The sequence below is a fragment of the Portunus trituberculatus genome, chromosome 15, assembly GCF_017591435.1.
Source record: "Portunus trituberculatus isolate SZX2019 chromosome 15, ASM1759143v1, whole genome shotgun sequence".
Classification (NCBI taxonomy): Eukaryota; Metazoa; Arthropoda; class Malacostraca; order Decapoda; family Portunidae; genus Portunus; species Portunus trituberculatus.
The window spans coordinates 3088629-3098628 of NC_059269.1; the positions used below are offsets into that span (position 1 = coordinate 3088629).

General features: G+C 43.1%; 1 protein-coding gene across 4 annotated transcripts in view; it reads left to right on the plus strand.

Moving 5' to 3' along the window:
- The window catches only part of LOC123503997 (LIM and SH3 domain protein 1-like), a 140543-nt gene that overhangs the window by 22035 nt on the left and 108508 nt on the right, over positions 1 to 10000 (plus strand). Inside the window, exon 1 of one of the 4 annotated variants that reach the window (XM_045254195.1) lies at positions 3067 to 3180. The exons of the other annotated variants lie outside the window; for them this stretch is intronic. The gene's annotated coding sequence lies outside the window, so the exon portion shown is untranslated. Of the gene's footprint in view, positions 1 to 3066; positions 3181 to 10000 lie in introns of those variants that run through there. 4 annotated transcript variants of the gene reach the window in all.

Genomic DNA, 10000 nt, shown 5'->3' on the forward strand with positions numbered 1-10000 from the left:
AATGAGCAAGAGAGGACACGCGCAAACCATATCCTATTACCTATAAAAGTAAATGAATAAAGTAAAATAAAGAGATACGGGTTACAGATGTATTGAGAATAATATGACCTTGCAAAAGGGACAAAACTCTCTCGCTCTCTCTCTATTTTGCCTCACAGCACTGACATCATTTAATGTTGTGCCCCCTGTGAGGTTTGAATTCACGACACCTGATTTACGCGACTATAGTGAGTAAACTAAGGATGTGGATCATGTACGTTCTACAACTTCACCGTACTTCCCAAGTGTTCGATGCACATTTTACATTTTATGATATATATTGATAAGTATTACATAACTTCATTTTCCATTCTATTATTTATTATCAGTATCAACAATGTAATTAGATGTACTTATTCATCCACATTTTAATTCTCATTTGATAATTTATGATCATTTATAAATATGTATCGTGACAAGACTGACCTCGGGGGATGAACCACTTTTATCTACAAACATTTAATACTATACGAATAAAAGTGTTAAATTCTCTCTCTCTCTCTCTCTCTCTCTCTCTCTCTCTCTCTCTCTCTCTCTCTCTCTCTCTCTCTCTCTCTCTCTCTCTCTCTCTCTCTCTCTCTCTCTCTCTCTCTCTCTCTCTCTCTCTCTCTCTCTCATAACCTTGATGGGGGAGAACGTGTCTTACATGCAAGGTTACGGATCATGAGGAGTCAGGAGACAAATCGTGTGCACTAGTTATATGTGGGTTGCCTGGGACATAACGTGGCTCATTAACGGGCGGTTCACTCTCCTATATAGAGATTCAGATAGACAGCGCATGGGAGATACAGTCATGGGTGAAATTACCGGGTGTATTGCATGGGTGAGAGAGGGAGAAGAAGTGGTAAGGAGGAAAGGAAGCTACATAGTCTGTGGTAGTTTGTGAAGAGCACCACTTGATGAGATAATTTGGCCAGATATGATAACCACGCTCGGATTTTTTTTGGTTTGTTGAGTACGATGATAATTGTTGATTGATAGTAAGCAAAGTGATGTGGGAAATGGTGCTGCTAGGAATGTGAGAGAGAGAGAGAGAGAGAGAGAGAGAGAGAGAGAGAGAGAGACTGAGACAGAGACAGTGGTCACTATTGTATCTTCAGAGTTCTAATGCCCTGATTTAGAATTCCGTGCAGCTGTTTTGTCTCTCTTTGAGCTACGAGGTCCACATGTGTGTGTGTGTGTGTGTGTGTGTGTGTGTGTGTGTGTGTGTGTGTGTGCGTGTGTGTCTGTGCGCGTGCGTGCGAGTGCAAGCGGAGATAAAAGAGAAGCAATAACAACAGTAGTGACTTTATACACACACAAACGCGCCCACGCACACACACACACACACACACACACACACACACACACACACACACACACACACACACACACACACACAGTAAAAGCGATGTTCTAGAGTAATTATAACTTGGTGCAGTGGTTTGCCGTGACTCAATAATCACATTGATAATTACCAACAAGTAGTACTTCACGCTTTCACCGTGATATGCAACATTTAACTGCAGCGAAAAAAAAAAAAGAAAATATTGTACAGAACGTTTAATTATGTATCAGAAAGAGAGAAAGCAAGTAAAAAGTCTTCTCCATTTTGTCAACATTACCGTAATTAACAGTGACTGGAAGTAATGAAATGTCTCGGAATCATCAGTGAAACATATCTTGAATGGAAGAGAACAAGCGAAGTGCCTGCCTTGCTTTAATGTGTTATTCCGCCGCTTCTATGCTTTTCCTTTCAGCTTCGCCTTTATTACCACTACGTTCATGATGTTTTGTCTTTTTTTTTTCTTCTTAACGTTCGATCTTCATAATCGTGTGGTCCTGAATAAGAGAGTAGTGCTTTCTTATTGTGGCGAAGGATCTTTACGTACGTTGTCTTGTTTCTTAGTGTTGATGTCGTTCTCGTAGTCAGTCTCTCTCTCTCTCTCTCTCTCTCTCTCTCTCTCTCTCTCTCTCTCTCTCTCTCTCTCTCTCTCTCTCTCTCTCTCTCTCTCTCTCTCTCGACTTTAAGGCTCTGTCGGGCTCCCATTAGGAAACACCACTTACTGTCGCACTCATTTTCTGGCAGGTAATGTTAATGTTTGTTTTAGTACTTACAAAGCATGTTGATCGAAACCCTCGCGGCTCCTGTTGCTGCCATAAACAATGACTGGTTCTTTTGAAGCACAGCATGGTGTGCAAACGTTTTCATCTTTTTAATCAGCGATTTAAAACCGTACGTACAAATGAGTTTCATTCACTGATGGGGCAAATTTTTTTCACTTGCTCGTATACAGTATCGTCCTGTTAAAAAGTTGAGCGCTGTAGCTGACTTCTGCATTATTGGCTCTCCAAGAGTGATCGGTAAACTGATTATATAGGAAGGATAACATTATGAAGATAAGCGATGATCCAGCCTCCTTTGTCGCGACATGACTAATCTCACTAGTGCGCATTTCTTTGTGTGTGGCTTTCACCACTACATAAGATGTTATAATATAACTAAGTTATTACAAAAACAAAAATAATATGTTTGTAGTAACTGCTGAACTGCTAAGTCGTGCTTGAAGCAGTGGAGGTGAGCACTGCTCAAAACAGGAAGGTGACTGGCAGTCGACGAGGCAGTATTGCAGGAATAAGGACCGGCAACGAGACTTCCTCTACTCTTTCCTCCCCTCAGAAAAGCATCAGTTTTGTCACAGTCGTTAATGAGTTGTTTGGATAAAAAAGATAAGAGATTGAAAAGAAGATACTGGAGGGTGTCATTTCTTCGTGGTCCTCTCTCCGCCACCCACGCTTTAGCGCGTGCCTACACAACACTCAACCCTCGTCCAGACGACCTCCACGGCGCCTCGGTGGCGGGAAGGAGGAAAGACTTGACGGGGACAGGGTGGTGTGGGAGGTGGCAGTGGCAACACCGACTTGTCACTCATAGTTACCTCACCCACTCCGGTCTGCAGCTTGCGTGCCCGCGCGCGCACACACACACACACACACACACACACACACACACACACACACACACACACACACCAGCAAGTCTAGATAACTGCCTCGTGTCCATAACAGTCTGAGTGGATAGGTGCAAGAGGCGCGCCATCCCGTCCATCGTGAGGGTCGTGAACACCTTGTAAACACTTCCTGCCATACACGCACACACAGGTAACATCATGTCTCGTCACTGTTTATAGTACGACTTGTGTTACACTCTTGCGACTGTTTTTTTTTGCGAACTTTGATAATGGCGTCTAGTTGTTATATCTTCCAAGTAACTTTACAATGAATTTACTTTTTGTCATTGTCATCAGTAGTAAACGTTTTAATTTTATCTTTTCTTGCTGCTGATGTTATTTGCTGCTTCTGCTACTACTGTTGTTTTTGTTGTTATTGTTGTTGATGTTGATGTTGTTTATATAGCTGTCATTAACACACACACACACACACACACACACACACACACACACACACACACACACACACACACACACACACACACACACACACACACAAGGCAATACTCATAAATCACCATCACCACCACCACCTCCACCATGCTCACCACACGCCAGCCTCTTCACACACACACACACACACACACTGAGTCAGCAACCATAACATAACACTGCCTTGACCTTCGCACAGGTTTATTACCGCTATACTCAGCAAGTCGAAACGTTCCATAAACTAGTCACTTTTCTACTAAATCTTCTTCCTTCTCTTTGCTGACATCATGATTGAGTGTTCTTTGTAGCAGCCATTAGGAAAAAAATGGGTTCTAGTAAGAAATGAGACAGTACATGTCGTGTAACAGCACTGACGTTGAGATAGAACGCTGCTTCACCCGTCAAAAAAAAAAAAAAAAAAAAAAAAAAGAGCCAAGACTTAGTGCGTACACAAAACTTTGGGCAGATTATCTCTTTTCACTTTCGGTCTACAAATGAAGAATATGAATAGTGATCTTTATGGTTTTCTGAAGAAGAGAGAAAGTTTTCCAAGCCTCACAAAGACTGCCTTTAGGTCAGGAGTCGAGTTGCAAGCTACTCTCACCATGTACCGTGCTGCTCTTGGGAAGACAAGCGGACATCACGTGTAGCATGCTCCTCTCGCCGCTAAAGGGATTTAAGTGAGGGTAGTGGTGGTGGTAGTGGTGTAAGAGATAAGTGAGAAGTGAGTGGGTGATGGAGGGAGTGAGGAGACGTGGGTTGTGGTTTGATGGAAGAAATGAGTGCATGTATAGGTATCACCACCACTACCACTGCAATCACCACAACCACTGCCACAATCATCATCATCATCATCTCATCCTCATTCTTCACACACAATATGCGCGTATCATATTACTGGTGAAGACGACAGTAATAGCAAAATTTATGTAGGTAGAGAAGAAGCAGCAGCAGCAGTATTATTATTATTATTATTATTATTATTATTATTAGTAGTAGTAGTAGTAGTAGTAGTAGTAGTAGTAGTAACAATAATGATAATGGTAATGAACAACAGCGAGAGTCGTGTGGAATGCCTGAGGAACCCCCAAGCAAGGCGGAGTCGGGTGTCGCCACTGTCAAGGCCACACTGCCGCCAAGCTGTGCCGAGGCGGCAGTGGTGGTGGAGTGTAGGACGCCGCACAACACGCGGGCCACGGCTAGTCGGAGGAAGGGTGTCAATAGGGTTTCTCATAACCAGCACTGCTGTTATGAAGAGTGATGGGGGTTGGGCCAGCACGTGGATAGCGGATCTCTCCTGAACACTGTACTGCTACCTGCCTGTTTTTTTTTTTCTTTTCTCTCCAATTCAATATGAAGTTAGCGCATAAGGGCTTTCAGTCTCAAAGTAGGCTTACAGTGTTACAGCTGATATCAAAGGGCATGTTTTTTCACTACAGATGAAGGATTAGTGATAGTTTTTTTGTGTGTATGTGTGCTAGATAAGTGACGATTGATAGAAAGAGTAGGAAAAGGTAAACTATACCAAGATATCTTGTTTATGCATGTGTTGCAAGGAAGCAAGGATCAACTGAGAGAGAGAGAGAGAGAGAGAGAGAGAGAGAGAGAGAGAGAGAGAGAGAGAAAGCCGTCAGTCAGTATTCCCACCAATTTGTTGACATGGGAGGAAATGTTTGGGTGTGCTGAACGTTCAAGTAGTGAATGTAGGGCTGAGCGGGAGGCGCTGGTGTTGCTAATGTTAGACAAAGGAACGTGGCACACTTGTTTATACTAACGTGGTGTCTGGTGCAGGTGTGCATAATTCCTGTGTAGAGTAAGTGGGAGAGAATAAAGATAAGGTTGTGGCCGAGAGAGAGAGAGAGAGAGAGAGAGAGAGAGAGAGAGAGAGAGAGAGAGAGAGGTTGTCATGCGGTCTTTAAGAGGATCTGTTGAGGACGTGCTGAGACTAAGTGGACTGGCTCGTGTCACGGTAACGATTTGCGGGTCCGTTGGTGATGGTGGTTGAAATGGTGTGTGTGTGTGGGGGGAGTGAGCTGTCTGTAATTTAGCTGGATTTTTCGATGATGTCTTCACTAGGTAAGAAAATGTTCAATAATCTCACGATTCATGCTTGTGGCTTTTGGTTGATTTAGAGAGAGAGAGAGAGAGAGAGAGAGAGAGAGAGAGAGAGAGAGAGTGACTGGTTGAATTTAAGAGTGAGTGATTGGATGAATGAATAAGTGAGTGAGTGGCTTTCACTCACTGACTGAATGGCCGATTGATCAGCTAAACTTGCTCACCGACTGACTTTCGCTCCTACTGACTGACTCATTCCTTCACTCACTCTCTCCTCGCAGTCTTAGCAGTGCAATGCCCGGTCCTCGAGCAACAGATCTTTACACGGAAGTGATGTTAAGAATAGAAAGAATGCTATTCTTACATGATTTAGCTACTTGAGTAAGACTAAACTTACGCTAGATGAGGTTTACATAGATTAACAAAGCAGCAACGTATCTAGTAACCATTTTGTGGAAGATGAGATAGAGAAAGATAGGGAAGTGCAACAAAGTAAGAAGATCAAGGAATAGGAGGAGGAGGAAAGGTCGGACGGTGCATAAATAAGAGTCACCTTTAGCGAGGTTGTGGGTGATGGTAGCCAGACAGACAGGCAGGCTAGTGCACCACCCTCCCTCCCTCCGTCCGTCCTGCGGCCTCGACAGGTTGCTCGCCTCGCTTCCCTTCTGCTGGTGACCGACCGACACCCGCGCTGCTGGAGGTCGTGTACTTTGTGGAGTTGTCCCTTTGCTCTCATTCACTCCTGCCCATCTGTCTGGTGGTGGTGGTGGTTGTCGTGATAGCAGCAGAAGCAGCAGCAGTAATAGTAGAGTAATAGACTATAGTAGTAGTAATAATAGTGGTGGTGGTGGTGGTGTAGTAGTAGTAGTAGTAGTAGTAGTAGTAGTAGTAGTAGTAAAGAAAGTGATTATGATAATGAATATATTAGTAGTCTTACTTTATTACAAATAAGTTAATCTAAGAAAAAAGATATCCACAGTAAGTAAAGAATAGTTTGCTTGTGTGTCTGCCATCACCTACAAAAGATCTTGAGGGTGTCGAAATAAAAAAAAGACAATGTCGTCTGTGTGCAATCTTCTTGGTACCATGAGTCACAACACCACCCAGGCACTGACAAATCCCGCAACTTTCTTTTCCTACAAACAAGCTCAAACCTGGCGTCATTCGTTTATCAATATAATTCTATCAAGACTAGTCTTTCATCTCAGCACAGATTGAAAAGCCGAATGGGAGACAGGAGCAATCAGGACTCGACCCTACCGGCACCCCTACGCCATGATAGGAGGATTGGGAGGGGAAGGTGGGCGGGATGGCAGCAGTCCACTCTACCACTGATGAATGCTAGTTTTATGTATAACTTTTCTTAAGCTAATGTGCAAGCACCTGAATGTCAGAAAATCCGATAGAGCAAGCGCACTAAATGTTGCCAAGAGATAAAGTAATCAATACTCTATAAAAGTGTGCTCTGTATGTAAAGATGTTATTCCTTAACTAAGGAAAGAAAAATGCAATCTTTGCATAGTATTATAAAAACGTCACTGTTGATGCTGTTGCTGCTGGTCTGACTTAACTTGTATCCCTGGTGAGAATTTGCAATAGGTGTTAGTTTTTATCACGTTTCCATGAAATTTGACATGCAACTTGTACACGGCAGATGGGTCTTTTCCTATTCTCGCCAGCCATGGTTTGAGAGGTGGTGAAAAGGGGGGGCGGGGGTGAAGCGTTGCGTTTACCTTTTACTCTGGATTAGATTACTTTCACAAACAGACTTGTATAGGCCATCAAGTGTCCTACTGTTTGCTCTTCCTTTATAGCCCTCTGCTAAAAGTCATAGATAGCATTGAAAATATAGGAAAGCAGATTTGCGGGATGTACAGTACAGGAGATTAAAGTCCGAAGACATTAACAGTATTAAAAATATCAATGAAATAGGAGTGATAATGAATGGCCAGTGTTGTGCAGCGGGACCGCAAGAGAAAGGAGGAGCGGGAGCCTACAGTTAACTGGTGCAGTAGAGCGATAACCGTGAAAATAACGGATGAAGATTGTAACAGTAACATCATTGCGGCTTACTGAGCGTGACAAGAGGGCCGCTTTAAGAGGAAGAGAACGAGTGACACGAATATATTTGTTTGTGCTTATTTTTCGAGAGGTGCTTAGTTAGTGTTTGGCTACTCATTACAGATGTTATCAAACGATAAACGATACACGGAACAACATAATGCCTTACTTCCGAGCAACTACTGCATGAAACTGTAGTGAGAACTCTTAGTAAAGGTTAGGGGAAGAATATCCAGTCATGTGTTTTGGATTGGGTGTAGGTTTGCAGGAATAGGCGCTGAACAACCTCCTATTTGATCACTCAAAACATTAAAATTCGAATCACATCACTAAGAAAAAATTAAGGAATTGCTAGTCAAAGAAGCGGAAATCGCAGCCAGTGAAGCAGGTTTTGAGGGCAGACGAGCGTAGCGCAGCTCAGCAAAGCTTAGCACAGTACAAAACAGCATAGCACAGCACAGCACAACACCGTAGGCCACGAGTCACATGTTGAAGGGAAAGCTAAACATACCACTCATCTCTCCCGTAATTGTGGGGGGGTAGGGTGGCTTGGGGTGATGGAACTGCTGGAGAGAGAAGAGGGAGAGATAGGAAACTATGTCTTGGTGTCTTTTCTCTTAATCTCAGTTGCACCTTCCTGTCCTTGGCACACCTGCTATGTGTATCCGAGTCAGCAGCCTCAGGTCAACTGTCACAAAGCAGTGCGTTTTATTCCAAAAAAAAAAGCAACTTTGTTTTTATGAGGTCAGCCACTTTCCTTCTTTATATCATAGTTCAAATAATGCCTTCCAGATATTTCGTAATATTTACGTACTGTATTTGTCTTTTTTTTTTTTTTTTTAATATGCAGTACATCATACTCTATTAAACATCATCTTCTTTTTTCTCGCCGAAACACAGCTGTCTGTGGCAAGTTTTTCTCTTTTTTATGGCCTTTAGCGCCTGTAAGTATACTTGAAGAGTGTGTATGGGAAGCGCTGTTCAGCTTCCACCCCCCATTAGTGGCGTAGGCAATTTTATTTATAGTGGTACCCATATTAGGGCCCATATGACCACCCAAGCGCATCTTTGGTGTAACCACCTAGAACCTGGGTATCATGGTGACATGTAGATAACTTTAAGCCACTCGACAGATGGCAAAGTTTCAAGGCGGTACGCGGTGGGATTCAAACCTATGCATGGACGTTTGCTCGATCCCACGCTCACCAGCTTATCCACTACGCCACCGCCTCCCTTAACTGACAGTAGCCTCTTTTCTGTTCCCTCCTACTTTCTCTTATCCTCAGTTTCATTCCAAAAGCTGGATGTTGCGTATGTGTGCGCAACGACTTAACTTGCTCTCATGCCCACGCTCTTGAATCTCTTGAGTTTTTCACCATCTGGCTTCGACTCAATAGTCACTCTCTAACTAAATTTATCTGTGCTGTCTATCTCTTTTCTAACTCCTCTGACTATAGTAAATTCTTTGACTATTTAAGTTCCAAAGTGGAGGACATTCTGTGCCTCTATCCTTTTCGGAGATCTCCATCCTTGGAGACTTCAGTGTTCACCATCAGCTTTGGCTTTCCTCTCCCTTCACTGACTATCCTGGTGAACTAGCCTTTAAGTTTGCTATCCTCCATGACCTAGGGCAACTGGTGCAACACCCTACTCGTATTCCTGATCGTCTTGGAGATACGGAAGCATTCTTGATCTGTTCATTACCTCTAATCCTTTTGCTTATGCTCTTATCCTATCTTCTCCGTTGGGTTCCTCCGATCACAATCTCAGATCTGTATCTTGTCCTGTTTCTCCAATCCCTCCTCAGGATCCCCCAAGGCGGAGATACCTCTGGTGTTTTGTCTCAGCCAGGTGGAGAGACTTGAGGAGATATTATGCTGATTTTCCTTGGAATGATTACTAGAGACCTATCTTTGTGTGCTGAACGCATAACAAAGGTGGTAGTGTCTGGCATGGAGGCGTGCATTCCTCACTCTTCTTCTGAACCTAAACTTTCTAAACTTTGATTTAACACAGCCTGTTTGTTCTCTTGCTATAGGCTACATGGTAGAGAGGTTACTCATAAAAGGTACTTGAGCATGCCATCTCCTGAATCTTGTATACTTTATATTTCTGCCCGGAATCATACCAAGTCTGTTCTTGAACTTGCCAGACACTCCTTCATTAATAGAAAATATCAAAATCTTTCAAACTTCGAATCCCCTCAAGACTGTTAACATCTGACCGAAAACATCTTTAATAACTTTACTTCCACATCTTTCTCTCCTTTATTTCATCCTCATAGCCTAACTGCCATCACATGTCTCTTTAAAGCTGAACTCTTCTCTCAAACCTTTGCTAAGAACTCCACTTTGGATGATTCTGGGCCTGTCCTTCCCTTTCCTTCGCCCTCTGACTATTTATGCCTTCAATTAAAATTCTTC